General features: G+C 43.5%; 1 protein-coding gene across 1 annotated transcript in view; it reads right to left on the bottom strand.

Moving 5' to 3' along the window:
- zmynd11 (zinc finger, MYND-type containing 11) overlaps window positions 1-22,204 on the bottom strand; it is a 162,261-nt gene that overhangs the window by 30,098 nt on the left and 109,959 nt on the right. The gene's annotated exons all lie outside the window — the stretch shown is intronic.

Raw genomic sequence — 22,204 nt, 5'->3', positions numbered from 1 at the left:
GGGCGAGGGCAGCCGTTCTCCTGGTTCCATTGAAGCGCGTCAAATATCCCCGATCCATATGTTGTGGTGGATTATGCCGTGGGCCAAATGAACATTGGATGTACCAGATGGCGATCAAACAATTGGAATATTATTTTTGGAATACTCCCGATCACAGGTAAGAACGATCCGACGTAAATTGATTTGCACTTGATCCTGCACTGCTTTTATACCGATCGAGCTGATCAGCGTTTTTAGTGTTCAATACGAATGCCGTTAACTGACAATCAAATAATCAGAAACGACCCCCCCCCCCCCCCTTTCATGGATTCACGATGGAACATAATACATAATAGTAGTGTGTACAGGCAAGAAATGGCAACGTCTATAGTGGAATTGACGTATAGGGCTATAACTCAGCATTTCATGAATTACCATAGACCGCTCTAAAACCATACTTATATTCACCAGGGTATAATACGGGAACGTATGGATGGAAAAATGTATTCTTTTTCACATATTGAACGATAGATAGGTGATGTCAAATGGGCCATAGTATTGTATCCATAGCTATAATATAGAATATAGTTAGAGCTCTACAAACAAGGTGATGGATCCCTATCTATCTAGCGGTGGCGTTGCTACAGAGGGCTGCGTCTAATGGCTGGCACTGAAAGTGTTAAATACGGCTACATAACTAAACATCAGTATTAACATGATCAATGTGTGACTTCCGGTTTACGCTCAGATCGGATGGCGGCGTAATTTTTCCGAGCTCAGCGACCACTCCACTTATATATTAATTACGACGTTAATTTCACAACATACATTCACATAATACATTACAGAGATGGCGAATCAAATATCGAATAAGAAGGGGACATTAAATGAGGTGGATGGTGACTTTATCAGGACTCTGTTCCATGCTGAGCTCGACGCTAGCATCAGGGTTTCCGTTAGAAAAAATTTGTGCCGGTCTCCGTGTCCTTGAAGATTTCAATCTCCCGGACAAATGGGAGAAATTCCGGTCAGAGTTTATTGAGCTTAAAAACAATTGATAACGCAAATAACGTTCTGATTAACAAAGGCATTCGTTTTGTGGCATTAACGTTACCTAGATTTATCAACATTCATATGTACATTTATCATACACGGAAAGCGAGCGGTGCAAGCACACACACGCACTGGTTGTCGCGTAAATACCGTTCTGATTAACAAAAGGCATTCGTTTTGTGGCATTCACGTAACTAGATTTATCAATAGCAATAGTAATATATATGTTTCTTTAGACTAGAATAAGTAAAATAAATTTACGGTCTCGGAAAAGTTGCCGCATGTCAGTGTTCTTGAGTCAAGTTTACTCTCGAGTAGAGCTAAAGCCGACTTTCAGAAACTCAAAAAGCAAATAGTCGCTTCCCATTGGTGCTGAGCACAGCAGAGGCGGGTGAATGCGCTGTAAACTCAGAACAATCTCGCCTTCTGGTTGGTTGCATTTGCCTGAGAATTTGCCTTTCCATTCTGGCCTGAATGCGCGCAGGACATTATGACCGGAGAGATTTAAGTATGTCGGACTTCAACAGATTTTCCTGGTAAAAATAACGCTCCAGGTAGCTAGCACGACCACGCGGATCACCTCAGTGGAAGAAAGGATGGCAGAGGTGGCAATCGTGACTGAAACCAACTCCACTGAGATATCGGAGGTTGAGGATGAATTCCTTTATTACGAAAACAAGATCGCAGACCTGGATGACCGGAACAGGAGGTGTAATATTAGAATTTATGGCTTGCCCGAGGACATTGAAGAAGATGCGCCGATTTTATACCTAGAAAATATGATTCCACAATGGTTTCCATCCATCAATAAACCAGAGACTGAACGGGCACATAGAATTTTTAGGAATGGCCCCACGGAGAAAGCCGGACGTCCACGTGCCTTCATCTTTTTCTGCCTGCGGTTCCCTATACGACAGGCTATTCTACGAGAGGCCAGAAAACACCCTCCAAAAATGGGTAATTATACCCTCAGGTTCGCTGCAGACTTCAGCGACCAATACCGCCAGGCGCCGCAGGGCCTTCTCGAAGGCTATGTTGTGTCCTGTTGTGTCCTGCAACCACCTATTCACACCGAGGTGGAGCGGTTCCTCAGACGCGACATGGCGATGTCCACCCCGCCCGAGGATGGTGAGCCGCCCCCGGCAGGGCAGATGACGAGCACCGGGGAGTAACAGGACTCCGGGCCTTGGTTAGCTTAGCGCAAGCTATGCTAACTATCGGGCTCTTTCAACTAACTAACTATAACGATCCACTCGCCTACCACGGCCTTTCGGTCCAACAGAACGGTAACATTCATGGTTTATCTACGCTGTATATTTCCAGAAATGGGTATGTACATTGACTATTTTCAAGTATAATACAGACGGCTTGTGCTTTTTAGCGCACTGGTCTTTTTATTGTCTGAGCATTGAACTTCGCAACTGGACTTCGCATTGACTGTTATGCATACTGTCTTTTTTCGAGTGTATATTTGGACGAACTGTAGGTCATAATTTTCACTAGAACGAGCTATGTGCTAACATATCTGCTGGTCGAGAGGGATGGCCCTCTCTTGGCGGAGCTATCTACGTGAATCAGGCTAACAGGCCTTAGCCTGATGAAGCTATGCTCAAGAAATGCCGGTTGACCAGCTCTCCTAGCTAACGTTACCTCGCCACGTGTTCAATGTGGCTCTTTTGCTACGGTTGCACACTGACTTTTTTCAAGTATAATTCAGATGACCGGTGCACTTTAACGCTTTTGCTTTTTTATTGTCTGCTCTAGTTCATCTTAGACGAATTGTGTTTTAATGCACCTGTTGTTACCGTCTGCACTTTAAACTGCACATTGAACGTTGTATAGATTTCTCCTCTCAGTTGAGTGAGAAATGGGTTCTACTTTTCTGATTTGTTACAATATACTAGGGCTGTCCCCGACTAAGGATTTGGATGGTCGACTATGAATGGCCAAAATTTGCCGGTAGTCGAATTAAATATATTTAATTAAAAAATGTTAAACATTTTTATCATTCCATTTGGGCTGTGGGGGGTGCTTAATGTCTGAAGGAGTCGACTGAAGGCTTCTTGTCCTCTGCAAAAGCATGCAATTGGTCCACTGATGGATACATCTTGATATTTGTCTAGTCTAGTGTGTTCATTAGATGGGTGAAATCCTCTTTCAGTGCCTCTGTACCTGTTTTCGTAGGCAGTTAGCCTCTGGTATGCGTGCCATTAGCGTTAGCCACGCTTCTAGGCCTCTTTTCTTTTGGAAAGAATGATTAAAAAAAATTTAAAAAATGAATTGTTTGTATTTGACTAAGAGGTTGGCTAGTCGACTACGGTTCCTTTCGACCGATTAGTCGACTAATATGGGTCAGCCCTACAATATACCTTACAAGTTATTAGTATGGTTAAGATACATATTGTTGTTGTGGTTGCTGTGCTCGGTCAGGGTTGACCAACTGATGTTTGATCGATACCGGACAAGTATTTTGAAGGGGGGGAGGGGGGTGGGAATGGGGGATTGTGTGGTTTTTTCTTTTTCTTTTCATTCGAATCGCTCCTTTTTATGTTTGTTCTCACGCTCACACTTGGATCTCAATAGGACCTTAACAAATGGTTATATATCTGTTATGGTGCTCTACTCCAAACTAATTACATTCAGTCATACTGCAGCCTTCTTAGACTATGGCTAATTTGAACATATGTGACCCGACGTGACCAAACCAGACTTAATGTGTCAGAAAATGCGGAAATGTCTTGCACTTCAGAAAATCAAAAAAATCGACTTCCGGTTTAGGTATAGAATGGAGTAAGTCGCATGTGACACAGCTGCTCACCCGTTTTGTTTTGTTTTGTTTTAAAAACATATTTATATACCACCAATGTGTTTAAAACTTGACGCATATATCAACTGAGATTATCAACTAACTATATTGACTGAAAGATTCGAGATGCCATTAACAAGGAAAGATAAAACGATTGCAAAACCAAGCGCAGAGGACCCGCCTATGGCCGCGGGATACGTACGCAAAATAGCAGAGGATATGGACGAGATGGCATCCCCCTCAACCCCTATAAACACCTCCGCAGACACGGAATATATCATCCGGGAAATGAAAAAAATGGAGAAGACAATAACCGAAAAAGTAGATGCTATCAAAGAATCTATCGAATGCAAAATAGAAGCGCTAAGGGTGGATGCCGACGCACATATTAAGCGCACCGTGGCACTGGAAACTGGTTTGGAAGAACACCAACAGAATTTCAGTCGGATCTACAAAGACGTAGCTGATATCAACGATAAACTAACGGCTGAGATGAAGGGAAACTACAAAGAACTCAAGACGGAGCTCAACGATATAACGGTTGAGCTTAACCCCCTGAAGTCTAAAGTTTCTAGCTCCACCTTCTCAGATTTTTTTTTTTTTTTTGTTACATAATGTAAAATTACAGATTCATACCTTCAAAATAAGCCATCAATTGTCAAATTTGAGACGATAGTTTTCAATCAATGTCCTATCAAACATTCTGGTAAAATCCTAACAACTTTTCAGTATAGGACTTGAACGAGATCCAAGTTCATTCAGCTATCTGATGAGAGAACTACACTCCCAGAATTCAATGTGATCATTGTCACTAGAACCATTTCACACCTGGAGCAAAGGCCCAGTCATTCCTTTGTTATTCCAGTGAATGGACCCAGCAGGAGGCCTAGCGACAAGCGGCCACTACATAGTTGGGTATTGAAAAAATGCTCATATACACAGAGAATAATAATCAACAAGAAACATCAACTGTATCAATTGTATTGTACAATGAACAACCCTATATATCGCTTTTGGATTACAATAGTAATACAAGGTAATGTACTGATTTCTTTTGATTTCTCTGTTTGAGAGAGAGAGAGAGAGTGTGTGTGTGTGTGTGTGCAGGGGAGTAGCTGGGGGGGGGGGGGGGGGGGTTAGGATGATTCCAAGGGCCCAGCAAATGCCCCAATTTTTTTTATAGATTGGGGGCCCCACATTTTTTTAATAGATTGGGGGCCCACAAATTGATTCTTTTCATGGGGCCCAGAATCTCCAGCTACGCCCCTGTGAGCGCACCTTTCTCTAGAGAGCCGTCATCACCGTGATGCGCGCTTGAATGAACTGCGAGATAACTCATAACTCGTACACACACGCACTCTGTCTCTGCCAGTTATGTTGATGAAAAGCATGTTAGACTACTTTTAATACATAAATTAACGTTCCGTCGGGTCCCGTGTATTCTAGAGAATGATAATAATAATAATAATAATAATAATAATAATAATGCAGGACGCGCTGAAGAAGCATACATAGAAGCAGACTCGACATTAACGTTCCGTCGGGTCCCGTGTATTCTAGAGAATGATAATAATAATAATAATAATAATAATAATGCAGGACGCGCTGAAGAAGCATACATAGAAGCAGACTAGACACAAGTTTCGTCTCGACGCTGCGTCTCAGCGCACACACACACATACACGCACACCACATTATTCTGCGAAGCAGCTCAGTGTCCCGTGGATATTATTGCAAGAGATAATTCATACATATTATGAAAAGCCGATGCCGATCTGTTGTTTAGAATTTGGATGGGGGGTAGCGAGTCTCTGATACCTCTCACCTCTGCGCGGGGGTCTAACACCTATTCACAGCGCACACGCTTCTCTTGTGTGTGTGCGCGCGTGCGTGTATGTGTGTTTCGTGACGCGCTGTAGTTCTCTCGCAAACGGAAATAATTACAAGCATACCATCTAGCAAGAATTAAACGTATTTACAAGTCGTATTATGTTTAGCAAGTAATGAGACATATATAGTACATCTCAAAGCACTCGAAATTGTCATTTTTCTATTTTTATCGATTTCTGAAAATATGTACGTTTAGAGCATTTAGAAGACATTCTAATTCTTTTGTTCTCCGCCCACGGGAGCAATACGCCCCGTTGACTCCTAAGGGCGAATCAATGAAGGACAAAAAGCTAAAATATTCGAGATGGAATATCAAAGTCGCAAGTTGAATATTCGTATAGTCGGACTGGACGAGTCGGTGAGCTGCACACATCCTGAAGCGTTTGCGACAGAATTACAGAAAATTCTGGGACCAACAATCCTTCCTACGGTACCTGAGGTGGAGCAGTGTTACAGATTGGGGACCCGATCCAACGACAATAACGTCAGACCCAGAGTGATAATTGTTGTCCTGCGTCAAGTCAGAATAAAATAAATTATCATTCGTGAGACTCGCAGGATGAAAGGCAATCTGAAACACAAGGATATGTCAATACACTTCTTTGAAGATTATTGTCGGGATGTGGTGATCTTGCGGGCCAAGTACAAGACGGTGATGTCCCAACTCTATCTGGAGAAATACAAACCCATATTAATATACCCTGCAAGACTTCGCATAGTCGATAAACAAGGAGAAAGGGTTTTCCTAAACTCGCCTGAAGATGCAGTCAAATACATGGCAGCACAAAATGCAGGATAGTGTATAAACTACCTTTTAATCTCTGTTAGGCATGGACACCATATCGTATAAACTTTAATGAACCGCTGATTTGGGACAGAGAGACCTACGAGCTCAGAGTTATTGAACGTTTTCCCCGTTGGACTTTTATTATTGTGGACATATTGGATTTAAAATTGGAACGATACAGAGAAGATGAACACTGACGTTGAAGCGGTCCTTATTTTAAGAGTATGGAATTCTAACAACATTCCGGAACATACTGGAACATTCTAACACTGTAAAAACGACATATTGGAATAATCTAGAACATTTAAAACATTCTTTGATATATGGAACATTCTGGAATAACAGCAATACGTGGCCAGACATACAGCCAGAAGACCTTCGGGGGAATAACCAATAGCATCTAGCTGCAGAACCACAGAACCATCACAGCAGCGGCTGGCTGAGGACCGGTGGGCCCATCTCGGAATAACATTCTTCACAACGGATCATCGCCCACCCCTGGCCAGGGGAAATGCTGCATATACGTATTTAAAAACTGCTTTTTATTAATTGGAAATATTTCCACTACTTCTCCAATTTATACTCTAGGACTAGGTGTTTAAGCATAGCAAAGCTCTTTCAAGATCTAAGTTAATGTTATTTTTTTTTTTTTCTCTTTTCTCTGATTTATTGAGGTTCTCTTTTCAGTTCAATACCTCTATATTATTCTTGGGTTATTATAAATTACACAAGTTCTTATAAAATGTAAGTGATTATGGTATGATAATTGAAGCTTATTTTTGGTCTTTATTTTTAGTTTTATCTTATTTTAATTTTTATTTAACGGGAGAGTGGCCAAGCCACAGTTGACATTCTACTTATGGTAGAATTTAGATCCTATGGTATACATAGGAATGTTAAGGATAATTGGATCATTCTGGGATATCCGGTGGTTTAAGGGAGGGAGTTATACGCGAAGGTTGTGTTCATGGAACACAGTCCTGTACGACTCTCGGTGGGAGGGGGGAATAGGGGATTTTTATTTGTATATATGTATGTTTTTAAGCTCGGCTCTCAACGGGACCTCAATAATTGGATGTACATCTATTGTAGCTTCGCACTCCAGAAGCATTACCAACAACTACACAACAACATGTATAGATTATGGCTAGTTTGAATATAATGATCTGGAACACTGGTGGAATAAATAATCAACACAAATGCAAAAGCGTGCTCACACTGATGAAAAAAGAACAGGTGGACGTGGCTCTGCTAAGCGAAACGCACATTTTAGAGAAAGACAGATACGTTAGCGGACAACACATATCATAACATTAGTCACTCTTCCTTTGGAACGAGAACTCGGGGAGTAGCCATAGTCGTTAGACGGAAGTTGAATATTGAATTGAAGGGAGTATGGTCGGATGCAGATGGTCGGATAACTATAGCTAAGATTTTACACAACAGGAAAATAGCGTTGGTAGCGGTATACGCCCCAAATTTATACGAAGTTAGTTTCTTCACTACACTTACCAGAGTAATGTTAGACCTTCCCGAAAACTCATTTATAATTGGTGCGGATTTTAATGCCATTTGGAATCCAAGGATGGACAAATCAAACCCCTCCTTTTCCAACGAACAAAAAAATGCATCTAATGCATTAAAGGATTGGTCGAAGATTACAGGTGTAAATGACTTATGGCGATCACTCAACCCCACGACCCGGAAGTACTCTTGTCGATCTGCGAGACATAACACATTATCCAGAATAGATTACGTTTTTACATCCCGAGACTATTTGATAACTACGATGTGGAAATGATACCCAATGCATTATCAGATCACTGTTATTTACTCCTAAAAGGAACATTTGGTATACTATCATCCCGAGCCCCAAGATGGCGATTTAACACGATGCTGCTTAATAACAAGGAATTCATTACACAAATCAAAGAAGCTCTTACGGTATTCCTACGGATGAATGCGAATTCGGTGCAGGACCCCAGAATATTATGGATGTCGGCAAAGGGAATGATCAAGGATTTCACTGATAGCTTTTCCTCCCAAATACGCAAGAATCGATGCTCAAAACTGGCTGAACTGGAAACGCTTTACTCAACGTTATTTAATTCTTTACAATACAACAACTCTGTTCGACTGGAAAATCAAATCAATATACTAAAAAAAGAGATTAACGCCATATACAGACAACAATCTGAAATGCAAATACGTAGCACAAGACAACAGCAGTACTCCCAAGGTTCCAAACCAAGTCACCTATTAGCTATGCGATTAAGAGTCAACGCAAAATTTGCAGATATAACTACCATTAGAACACAACAAGGACTTGTTACAGAACCCAAAGAAATAAACACGACATTCAAAGAATTCTACTCCAACTTATACAAATCAGAAACGACCTTCGATCAAAACAAAATGGACACATATCTTAATCAAATTAACCTTCCTAAACTTTCAGAGGATGACGCTAAACAGTTAGAAACACCGATCACACTAGATCAGGGGTCTCAAACTCAATTTACCTGGGGGCCGCTGGAGGTAGAGTCTGGGTGAGGCTGGGCCGCATCAAATATTCCACAAAAAAAGGGTTTCAAGTATTCAAAAAAAAAGTACAACTGATCCAATCTTCTCAATCTTTAGCAATAACATTTCAGAACATGAACAGTTCTTCAGAACATGAACGGTTCTTCAGGCTTCTCAGTGGTGTCAGTGGACTCATCCACAGCTATGGAAATGCACTGTGCATTTTTTTTATTCTATCACAAAGCTGTTTATAAAAAAAATAGGTAAAAACCATATTATGCGTTTTCATCAATAAATAAATGCCCCATATTTTTTTATAGATTGGGGGCCCCACATTTTTTAATAGATTGGGGGCCCACAAATTGATTCTTTCATGGGGCCCAGAATCTCCAGCTACGCCCCTGGCTGGGACTTTTTCCGTCCATTCACCTTTGAATTGCAGTCGACTTTTCTTTTACTGACCATCTTTGAAAATGCCATATTTTTCTGCTGGCTGCCTGCTGGCGAAAATAGGCTAATAGCTACATTTATCTCACAGAGATAAAACTGGGAGTGAGTTTACTGTAGATACGCAGCGCTGTCAACTCTGCTCCGACTTGAACTGACTGAAAGAGAGAGACGACATGCAGTCCGTGAAGACCCGCCCTACTCCCCTACTCTGCCTCTGATTCGCAGACTGTGGGTGAGGGGGAAAAACGCTGACGGGACGCGTATGTGATTGGACCAGACTCGTACACAGACAGACGGTGGCAGTGCAGGCGGACAGCGCGCAGCACTGCTCGCAGAGGAGAGAGATAGCGAGGATGCATTTGCTTCCACTTTACTTGATATCATATCACTCCGGAATCACGTTTCAACCAAGTCACTAACATAACGTTGCTGTCATGAGCCTGCGCTATGGTAGCCTACAAGTGATCAAATAAATAAAACGTCCAACTCTCGCGCAACGACTCGGCAAACAGTAGTGCGCGGGCCGCATTAACACTACACTTTGATGTCCAGTAGGGGGCCGCAAAATATCATCCCGCGGGCCGCAATTGGCCCGCGGGCCGCGAGTTTGAGACCCCTGCACTAGATGAACTTAGGGAGGCCATATCTGAAATGCAAAGTGGTAGGGCTCCTGGAAGAGACGGTATCCCACCAGAAATGTACCTCTCCTGTTGGGACATAATTGGTCCCTTATTACTAAATATGATTTTATACTCAGTCAAGGAGGGGAACTTCCATAAGAATGACAATATTGCACTCATAACAGTCCTCCTTAAAAAAGAGACAAAGACCCCACAGAGTGCGGTAGTTACAGACCTTTAAGCCTCCTCGGAACAGATATCAAACTGTACTCTAAGGTATTAGCCAGTGTGTTTGTTTAAAGTGAGTGTGTGCGTGTGGATGTGTGTGCTATGTGCGTTTGATGGTTGTTGTTGTGTAGTGTTCATTGTTCGTTTAGCAGCCTGATGGCCTGGGGATAGAAGCTTCTTCTGAGTCTTTCTGTGCTCGCCTTGAGACTCCGGTATCGCTTGCCTGACCGCAGCAGTTCAAAGAGGCAGTTGTTCGGGTGACTGGAGTCTTTAATGATTCTCTTAGCCTTGCCCCTGCACCGCTTGTTGTAAATGTTCAGGAGGGTGGGGAGCCCCCCTCCAATTGTGCGTTCGGCTGAACGTGTCACTCTTTGTAGTCTGCTTCGGTCTTGTGCAGTGCTATTCCCAAACCAGGAGGTGATGTTGCCAGTCAGGATGCTCTCTATTGTACATGAGTAGAAGTTCTTAAGGATCTTCTGACTGACTTGGAACTTCCTTAGGCGCCTGAGGAAGTAGAGGCGTTGTCGTGCCTTCTTCACAACACTGTCAATGTGTGTGGTCCATGTCAAGTCCTCGGATATGTAGGCTCCGAGGTACTTAAAGCTGTTGACTCTCTCAACCGGTGCCCCGTCGATGCTGAGGGGGCTGTAGTCCTTGACCCCCGACCTCCTGAAGTCCACAATCATCTCCTTTGTTTTGCTGACGTTCAGGGAGAGGCTGTTTAAGACGATTACTACACGTACTAGATGCTAACAAGGAAGACAACACACCTAAGGCGATGCTGTCCCTGGATGCAATGAAAGCTTTTGACAGGTTGGAATGGTCGTATCTATGGGCAGTATTAGAAAGGATGGGGTTAGGAAAAGGATTCATTGATATGATTAAAGTATTATACAAAGACCCATCGGCCATGATTACAACAGGCACAACCACCTCCGAAATCTTTCCGGTATCACGTTCTTCCAGACAGGGTTGCCCTCTTAGTCCCGGACTATTCGATCTATCATTAGAGCCTTTAGCACAATATATTTCATTGGATGTGCACTGTCAACTAATGCTTGTATATCTTATCGTGTGTTGCCATGTTTGTTTATGCGTTTGTTTAAAAAATAATAATACTAAAAAAAAATAGAAAATAAAAAAAATCGAAATCATGCTGTTTTGACTGCTTTGAAATGTCATTGCTCTGTTCCCTTATTTGCAAACTTAAATACAACTTGTAAATGAGTTAATTATTGTTAGATAGTTCGACAGTATTGTCTCTCATACTGTGGCAAAAACTACAAGCGAGGGCTTTACGCTGGATGTGGTCTGTCTGTGCGTGCTTCATGCATTAATCACAGGTACTTAACGAGGTGTTAAACACACACAAGGACACACGCTCTCCTTTCTTAGCAGAGAGAAGGAAAATGTGAATACACTTATACACGCAACTTAACTTGTGACAAACGCAGTGTCTATATTAAAAAGACCATCATAAAAACGCAAGTCGGAACTCGGGTGTATTGTCATCAAACAACATTAAAACACATTTAGAATGTCACAAATTTTATGAGCGAACGAATTTCGTTTGAGTGGATTTATTGCAACCTAATGCTGTCCTTATTTTAATGTTGCGCTTTGTTATTGCGTGGCTTGAATCCGCAGCAGTAAGCCAGATAATTTTTTTTATTAACGCGCCTTTCAATATGCGCCATTGGTCAGGAGTCAGACAGGCTGCTGTCCTCATTCAGAGCGAGAGAGGGGGAGGGCAGCAGGCTACCATAGCGCAGGCTCATGACAGCAACGTTACGTTAGTGACTTGGTTGAAATGTGATTCCGGAGTGATACCGAGTGGAAGGAAAATATATCCAGTGCGTATGACAGGCATCCTCGAAATTCTCCGCTGTCTCCTCTCTCTGCAAGCGGTGCTCCACTGTCCGGCTGCTCTGCCTGTCTGTGTCTGTCTGGCTACTCTGATCCAATCACATTCAGCGTCCCGTCAGCGTTTCTACCCCCCCACCCACAAGTCTGCGAATCAGAGCAGAGTAGGGCGGGTTTTCACGGAATGAAAACAGTCTCTTTCAGCGGGTCCGAGTCAGAGCGAGAGTTGACAGCGCATCTACTGGTAGTCTAATCTGGGTTGTAGTTGTCTAACACTCTAAGTATGAAACTTTCAAGGCCATTTTCTCTGAATACATTTTGTGATATCACCATGATTCATAGGAAGTAGCTTGAAAAGTATCCCACCAAGATTTTCAAGTGATGCCTTATTTTGAAGGTATGAATCTGTACTTTCATAATATGTAAAAAAAAAAAATTATTTTACGTTGCCTCAACAAGTCCCTACTATCCACGGCTGGCCACATATTGATCTGGAATACAGGGGGTCTCAATATACAGCATACACGCACAAGTGTACTAACGTGGCTAAAAAGGAAGGAAGTGGACCTTGCATTACTGAGTGAAACACCTTTTATTGGCGGATAACGCAAGACTGGCAAATAAATTGTACCATAATATAAGTTATTCTTCTTTTGACACCAAGACCTGTGGGGTAGCCATAATAGCGAAGCGGAAATTTAATATGAAACTGTTAGATGTGTGGTCCGATGCAGAAGGCCGAATTACTATTGCTAAAATAGAATGTTCAAACCGAAAAATTGCGCTGATTTCTGCCTACGCCCCTAATTTGTATGACGCTAACTTTTATGCTGTTCTCACTGCAGCAATGCTGAAACTACCTGATTACTCATTAATAGTAGGAGCTGTTTGGGAGGAGTTTGGGATCCATTGATAGGTCCAGTCACGCTGAAACCTTTGATCAGAAGCAAGCTACCACGGCCCTACGGGCCTGGTCTAAGGACACAGGGGTAATCGATATGTGGCGATCGCTCAACCCATCCGCGAGAGATTATTCCTTCTTCTCATCGATACATAAGACTTTTTCCAGGATTGATTATGCTTTTTCTTCCCCACAGCTCTTTGATAGCTTTGATGTTGACTTATTACCCATAGCACTTTCAGACCAGATAGGTCTCCTACTTAAGGTTTCACTCAGTAAAATAACATCCCGTGCCCCTAGGTGGCGCTTTAACTCTACACTGCTGAAAAACGGGGAGTTTAACTTTAAGTTTAAGCTCACTGAATTCCTGCAGTTTAATGCGGGCTCGGTACAGGATCCCAGAATTCTATGGGATTCGGTTAAGGGTTTAATCAGAAATAACACTACTCTCTTTGCATCTAATCTCCGCAAGGGACGTCTCTCCAAGTTGGTGGAACTGGAAAAGCTTCATGCCACGTTGATCTCTTCATTGCAGCACAACTACTCTAGTCGACTGGAGCTTCAAATTAAGGTAGTGAAAAAAGAGATTAACTCCATTTTAAGACAACAATCAGAATTTCAAATGCACAGTTCACGGTTCACAGTTCACGGTTCCAGGCCTAGTCACCTATTAGCTATGAAGATACGTGCCAGTGAACAATTTGCGGATATCCCATCCATTAACACTTTCAGTGCCACGAGGTGGCGCCAGAGTTAGCGCTTCAATGCCACCATCGGCGCCAAATGTTACGCTTAATATCGCCTAATCTATGTTTTAAATTATGGCTATGTGTCTAATCTGCCCGTCGCTTATCAAAGAATCCTTTTCCAGTCAGTGCTGTCAAGGCAGATTGGTTTTTTATCGCTTCATTTCCGTTTGAGAGCATTTTGAAAAGCACCCGTTTTGAGGTAAAAAACTGTTCATTCTAGAGTAGACCATTCTATGATAATCGTCTTTTACTGGAATATTCCAGAACGTTGATATTTGTCTGCCTATTTATGAATCGTTTTCAAATAAACGCTAGATGATCAATATTATACGTGCACGCAAGCACATTCGAGCCGCGCACGGATAATCGCCGTGTTCATTTCCTCTTGGACTTTTACAGTGAAACCGAAAGAGCCCATTTCACAAAACAGCTTATATCTTCATCAAAATTAGTCTGATTATCCTAACACTGATAACATAGATTCCTTCCCTGACATCAGATGGTATCCAACTGGTATATTCCAATTCCTGATCACCATTCGAAAAAATCGATAAGTGTATTGATACAACGTGTGTACAGTGCAGTACATGATTCCGCGGGTCTCAGAGGCTCCAGAATGAACTGTGATAACCCCGGCTGCATCAGTGGACTGGAAAATGTGGAGTACAGGATTTTTTCCCCCATCCATTTTCATTGAGTCCATTCCAAAATCCCTTATGTCATCTGGGAGACGATAGGGGGCGCTTTTTTCCACATCTGATCGCCGGCGGCGCTCGGGTATACTAGGGTAGGCTTGCGTGATGCAATATGATTTCAGATCGCAAAAAAAAATAAAACTCAGAGAGATCTCGTGAGTGGCTTTCAACATAACTATCGGAAACCTGAGATATCTCGTGAGTGGCAGTGAAAGTGTTAAGAACCAACAGGGGGAGGTAACCACTAACCCCAAAAAGATTAATGTTCAAGTTCTTTAATAGTTGTCATACAGAAGTACAGAATACTTTCATACAAAATGCTTCTTACTGTTACGCTCCAGAGACTGTGCTAGACAAGATAGTATCAAATAACATAATAACATAATATAGCATGAATTTAGAAGAAGAATGAGGTCACAGTTGTTCGGTATAGACATATGTACAATGTTCTGAGTTACCATATAATATACAATACACAATACTATGCAGTGTACTAATGTACAGTACTATCTAGTGCAAAGCAGAAGTGGGATGAGGTACAATTTTAGGTACAATTTACAGTAAGGTGTACGAGTTGTAGTGCAATCCTTCATCCATAAATATAAAGTGTGGGGAGTGGGTGCTACAGTGTGTTTGTTTAAAGTGGGTGTGTGCTATAAAGTGTGTGTAGTGGGTGCTACAGTGTGTTTGTTTAAAGTGAGTGTGTGCGTGTGGATGTGTGTGCTATGTGTGTTTGGTGGTTGTTGTTGTGTAGTGTTCATTCATTGTTCGTTTAGCAGCCTGATGGCCTGGGGATAGAAGCTACTTCTGAGTCTTTCTGTGCTCGCCTTGAGACTCCTGTGTCGCTTGCCTGACGGCAGCAGTTCAAAGAGGCAGTTGTTCGGGTGGCTCGAGTCCTTAATAATTCTCTTAGCCTTCCCCTTGCAACGCTTGTTGTAAATGTTCTGGAGAGTGGGGAGCCCCCCTCCAATTGTGCGTTCGGCTGAACGTGTCACTCTTTGTAGTCTGCTTTGGTCTTTTGCAGTGCTATTCCCAAACCAGGAGGTGATGTTGCCGGTCAAGATGCTCTCTATTGTACATGAGTAGAAGTTCTTAAGGATCTTCTGGCTGACTTGGAACTTCCTTAGGCGCCTGAGGAAGTAGAGGCGTTGTCGTGCCTTCTTCACCACACTGTTAATGTGTATGGTCCATTTCAAGTCCTCGGATATGTGGGCTCCGAGGTACTTGAAGCTGTTGACTCTCTCAACCGGTGCCCCGTCGATGCTGAGGGGGCTGTAGTCCTTGACCCCCGACCTCCTGAAGTCCACAATCATCTCTTTTGTTTTGCTGACGTTCAGGGAGAGGCTGTTTTCCTGGCACCATCCCGCCAGGACCTTGACCTCTTCCAGGTAGGCCCTCTCGTCGTTGGCAGAGATCAGGCCCACCACCACTGTGTCGTCAGCAAATTTGACGATTGTATTGCTACTCCGCTGAGCCACACAGTCGTGTGTGTACAGGGAGTAGAGGAGGGGACTCAGAACACAGCCCTGGGGGGCCCCTATGTTGAGGGTGATGGATGAGGAGGTGCAGTTGCCTGCTCTCACCACCTGGGGTCTGCCAGTCAGGAAGTCCAAGACCCACTGGCAGAGGTCATAGCCCAAGCCCAGGTCCCTGAGCTTGGCTATGAGTATGGAGGGGACTATGGTATTGAATGCCGAGCTGTAGTCGATGAATAGCATTCTCACATAGTTCCCCTGCCTCTTGTCCAGGTGTGATGCTGCTGTGTGCAGCACATGGGATATGGCGTCCTCCGTGGACCTGTTGGGGCGGTATGCAAATTGCAGGGGGTCCATGTTGATGGGGAGGGAGGAGCAGATGTAGCCCTTTACTAGCTTCTCAAAGCACTTCATGGCTATGGAGGTGAGAGCTACAGGGCGGTAGTCGTTGAGGCAAGCAGGCTTGGATTTTTTGGGTACAGGGATAATAGTGGACTTCTTCAGGCAGGTGGGGATGACAGCCTGTTCTAAGGACAGGTTAAATATGTCAGTGAATACTGGGGCCAGTTGGTCGGCACAGACTTTTAGGACGCGGCCGGGGATGCCGTCCGGACCTGCTGCCTTCCTGATATTCACTTTTTTAAAGGTCCGCCTCACCTCATGCTCTGTTACCCTGAACACTGCGCCTCCATCAGCAGCCGACCCCCCCCCCCCCATTGCCGAGGCTTGTGAGCTGGTGTTGTTATTACCAGCATCAAACCTCGCATAGAAGGTATTGAGGTCGTTTGCTAAGGAGATGTCATTGTTCAGTTTGAGGGAGGCGCCTTTGTAGTCTGTCATCGTTTTGAGCCCCTGCCACATAGCTCTAGAGTCAGCTTGTTCAAACTGGAGTTCAATTTTATCCCTGTAGCGCCGTTTGGCCTCTGACACTGTCCTCCTTACGTTGTGTTGCGCCACCTTGTGGTCATTCATGTTGCCTGCCACTAGGCCGTCATTGTATGCTTTGGTGCGCTCTCTCAGAGCTTCACGGACGGATTTGTCTACCCAGGGTTTTTGATTTGGGTAAACTTTCATTTTGGTAGTGGGGATTGTTTCTTTCACCCTAGTACAGACATAGTCCAGCACTGTCTCCGTGTAGGCATTAATGTTATCTGTGTCGCGGAATACAATCCAGTCTGTGTTGTGGAACACTGACCGGATCGTGTCCTCTGACGTCACATCCCATTTCTGCACCTCTCGCGAGACTACGGGAGTACTTTTAATTCTTTGTCTGTACTTTGGTGTAAGGAAAATGGATGCGTGATCTGACTTGCCAAAGCCACTATCAGAATGAGCCTTGTAGCCACCTTTAAATTGCGTGTAACAGTGATCTAGGATGTTACCGCCTCTGGTGTTGCAAGTCACATGCTGGTAGAAATCAGGCAATACCTTTCTCAGATTGGCGCTATTGAAATCTCCCAGTACTAAAATGGCGGCGTTAACGTTCGTCGCTTGTATATTATTTACCTCGTCGTGGAGTCTGGAGAGCGCGGCGTTGTTGTTGGCTTGCGGTGGAATATACACTCCGACCAGGACGATCGCCGTTAACTCCCTCGGGAGGAAGAAAGGACGACACTTGATGGTTATATATTCCAGTTCTGGGGAGCAGTAGTTGGATAATTCCTTCACATTCGTTGGATCACTCCAATTTTTGTTAAACATGAAGGCAATACCTCCACCACGTTGTTTACCGGACTCTGATTGTGTCCGATCCTTCCTATGGATAAAGAAATGATCCGTTGGTTGAATCGCGTGATCTGGAACCTCCGGTGTTAGCCAAGTTTCGGTGAAGCAAAGGACATTGCAGTCCCTAACGTCTCTTTGATATTGAATCCTTGCTCGGATGTCATCCAGTTTATTGTCTATTGATTGTACATTGGCTAGCAATATACTGGGAAGTGGTGTACGGTGTCGTCTGGATCTCAGCCTGTTTCGGATCCCAGACCTTTTTCCTCGACGTCTTTTCCTGGGGTCTAGGAACAAAGGATCCGGTCCTAGTCTCCGGAGGATTTCTTCCGGCCATTGATGTGGTTCGGAAAGTTGATCCAGCGAGTAATCCAGTTGGTAAGTTTCCCGTAATCCAATGTCAATGATTGACTGACGGTCATACACATATAATGCACCAACAGTTGGTGCAAATAAAACTCCTAATACTATAAAAATTAACAAAATAGAGCACAGTCTCGTCGGAGCGATCAGAAAGGCAGCCATCACAGCAGCATGCATCAATGATACATTTCGCTCTTTTTATTCCAACCTGTACAAGTCAGAGGTGGTCTTTGATCATACCAAGCTGGAGGATTTCCTTGATCGAATCAACTTACCACAGATCTCGGAAGATAGTGCTAAACTGTAAGCTACACCCATCATGCTAGCTGAACTTAGAGAGGCGATTGCAGATATGCAACGGGGTAAGGCTCCCGGATGGGACGGCATCCCACCGGAACTCTATCTCGCATTCTGGGATGTACTACTCAATGTACTCTCAATGATTTTACATTCAATCAAAGAGGGCAATTTTTCCAGAGATGTCAATATGGCGCTTATATCTGTTTTACTCAAGAAAGATAAGGACCCCACCGAGTGTGGCAGCTACAGGCCCCTAAGTCTCCTCGGAGCCGATCTTAAGCTATATGCCAAGGTTCTAGCCACCCGACTTCAAAAGCATATGACATCCCTAGTTCACCCTGATCAGACCGGCTTCATAAGAGGCCGCCTGGTTACTGATAACATCAGACGGTTACTGCACGTGATTGATGCCAGCAAGGATGTGGCAGTCCCTACAGCGGTCATGTCCTTGGACGCAATGAAGGCATTTGACAGATTGGAGTGGTCTTACTTGTGGGCAGTTCTTAGAAGGATGGGGTTGGGAGAGGGTTTCATTCACATGATCAAAGTTCTCTACACAGGGCCTTCGGCCATGATCTTAACGGGAAAGTTCTGCTCGCCACTCTTCTCTGTCTCGCGCTCTTCTAGACAGGGTTGCCCTCTTAGTCCCGGTCTTTTCGCCTTATCCCTCGAACCTCTAGGTCAATACATAAGACAATCCCAAATTATATCTCCTGTTTCAATTCAGGGCACACATCACCATATAAGCTTATACGCAGATGATGTACTCCTGTTTATGCAGAATCCCTCCGTCTCTCTGCCTCATCTTCTCAATGTGATAGATGAGTTTGGCAGCCTGTCCGGCTTTAAGATCAACTGGCCAAAATCTGCTTTTCTTCCACTTAATGAGCCTGCGAAGGCTACCATCCTGCCTGCAAACATACTTATGGTGGAGCACTTTAAATGTCTCAGAATTGAAATATTCCCTACTATTAGCCAGACGGTACGGTATAACTACTCCAGCTTGGGTGACAGGATTACAAATGACTTCAACAGATGGTCCAAATAAAAAAATTCATTACAGGCCCGTGCGTCAATGATTAAAATTAATATTTTACCCAGAATTCATTTGTATCAGCTCAATGCTCCCGTTGCCTCCTCCTGTTGGTTATTGGAAGAAGTTGCACTCTGCCTCATATAAATTCGTTTGGAATAATAAACGCCCGCGCTTGAAGAGATCAACTGCCCAAAGAAGTAAACTCGATGGAGGCAATTAGCATTTCCAGACTTTAAATATTATTTTCAAGCTTTCTCTCTGAGACCTCTGATCACTTGGTTTGACGCTCAAGCAGCTGTGTCTTGGCGACCATTGGAGGAGAAGATGGTGTCCCCACATAGATATTGTGTATACCAACATTTCAATTAAGCAATGCAAATTACGATTTGGCCCGCTTATCACACATGTGATCCAGATCTGGCGTGATACCCAGAAAGCATGTACTAACCGCCATAAATGGCACACACATTCCCCTCTATTTAATAACAATTTACTCCTTATTGGTCGACAACCTATTAGGTACCCTATGGGAAAGGAAAGGCATTCATACGCTGGGGGACATCTTCGATAACTCTGGTCTCCGATCTTTCCAAGATCTATCCAATGGATATGAGCTCCCCGGAACCTCCTTTTTCTTTTATTTACATATAAGAGCAGCCCTGAGGGCTCATGGCGTTCCATGGGATGTTCCACTAGAGCGTCACCGCTTTCACAAATAATTTTATGACGAAGACATCGAGAGGCTTCGTTTCTGACTTTTATCGCCATTTACTTACGTCCTCGTATAAGGACCTCCCTCTGGATACGATTTGGAGAAAGGATGTGCCGGAGTTGGATGTAGATTTTGATTGGGATGCAGTCTGGGAAAATGTCCAGCTGTCCTCACGCAACCCAGATCACCAACAGATTCATCAAAATTTTGTTCATAGGACTTATTTGACCCCTAGACGATTGAATCTAATGGGTCTCAGACCTGACTCTCGATGTACCTTATGTCCAAACAGTGCCATCGGAACATTTATGCATATGTACTGGGAATGTCCTCCTGTTGAGCTTTTTTGGGAAGAGATTACCACCCAGCTATCAGATATTTTCTCTCTGACTATACCTGTTCTGCCTTCTGTATTATTATTGAATGAGGTTTCTCAATTACCGACCTCTACACATGTGAAGAGACTCATTCTAGCCGGCCTCACAGCCGCCAATTTTTTTTTATTGCCTCACGATTAGGGATGTCCGATATTATCGGCCGACCGATATTATCGGCCGATATCGGCAGTAAAATGTGATATCGGAAAATATCGGTATCGGATTTTTTTTTTTTTTTACATTTATTTAACCTTTATTTACCCAGGCAAGCAAGTAAGAACCAATTCTTATTTTATTTATTGTCAAAAGTATGCATGTTGGTTTAATTCAACAACAAGAGATATGTAATGTTAATTTTTACTTTTTTAATTATCATATTTTGCACAGATAATGCTTACATTTAGAAAGCCTTTTGAATGCATCCAGTGAAATTATTAATTACCTGAAATTATTCAGTTTTTTTGGGGGGAAACCCTGCATATATCGGTATCGGTTGATATCGGTATCGGTATCGGTATCGAAATTAAGAGTTGGACAATATCGGAATATCGGTATCGGTAAAAAAGCCAATATCGAGCATCCCTACTCACGATGGATACACCCAGACAAGCTATGCCCGAAGGTATGGAGTCTTACCTACCTAGATGTGATATATCTGGAGATATCCACGGCACGAGTTTTAGGGGTTAACGAATCGAATATTGCAATATGGCTGGCAGCAGTTGCAAAACTAAGAGCGCATATAACTGTAGATTGCTAGATAATGTATTATATATTGTGTATTTGGCTCACGTTGAGGTCCTGGGGTGAGTGGGGGGGGAAGAGCAAGCGAGTGCCCTTGTCCACTTGTTTTTTCTTGTAATTTTAATTATTTCTGGGCCCCCTTTAGCTGTGGGTCTGGTGGTCGTGGGCTCGGACTGGGGGGGGCCGTGGTTCGGGGTCCCTGCGGGTCGAGGCATTAAAGAGGCGTGGTGCTTTGGCTCGCGGGGCGCCGTATTCCGGGTCCTCCGGGGTTGGGGTTCGCGGCTGCCGGGTCTGGAGATGGAGGGGGCTCAGGAAGCCCATTATATAGTAAATGTTTTATTTTCCCTATACTTTGTGACAACTTATTTAAACTGGTTATGTATGTGTTCTGGGCCCCTTTGATTGTGTCGGAGGGTCACAGGCTCGGGGTGGGGGGGGCCTTGGTTCGAGCCCTCTGCGAGTCGGGGTGTTAAAGAGGCATGATGCTCTGACTCGCTGGGGTGCCGGACTCTGCGCCCTTGAGGGTTGGGGATCGTGGCTGCGATGGGTGGTGAGGGAGGGGGCTTGGGGTGTTAACTGTACGATCCGTCTAATTTATTGTCTAGTCATTGTTGTGTTGAGTTGATGTTTTTGGATGTCTTTTTATGTATTATTATTATTATTGTGTTGTGAGTTGTTTTGTTTCATGTTAAAAAAAATAAAAAAGATTTGATAATTTTTTTTTAAAACATTATCAATGTATGGTACGAGGTAAAGAAACTCGTGAAAATAACCAACTCCATGTCGCAATTGAGTCCGATTTGGGGCAATGTGTCATTTAAACCAGACAAACTGGACGCTGGATTGAAGCTATGGACAAACGGAATAAGTAAAATATCTGACCTTTACACAGAGGGGGTCTTAATGTCTTTTGAGGAACGATCTCTAA

This window comes from Notolepis coatsorum (genome assembly GCF_963971535.1).
Source record: "Notolepis coatsorum genome assembly, chromosome: 4".
Classification (NCBI taxonomy): Eukaryota; Metazoa; Chordata; class Actinopteri; order Aulopiformes; family Paralepididae; genus Notolepis; species Notolepis coatsorum.
Note: the sequence above shows the minus strand (reverse complement) of the source record. Positions and strands in the feature narration are given on the sequence as shown.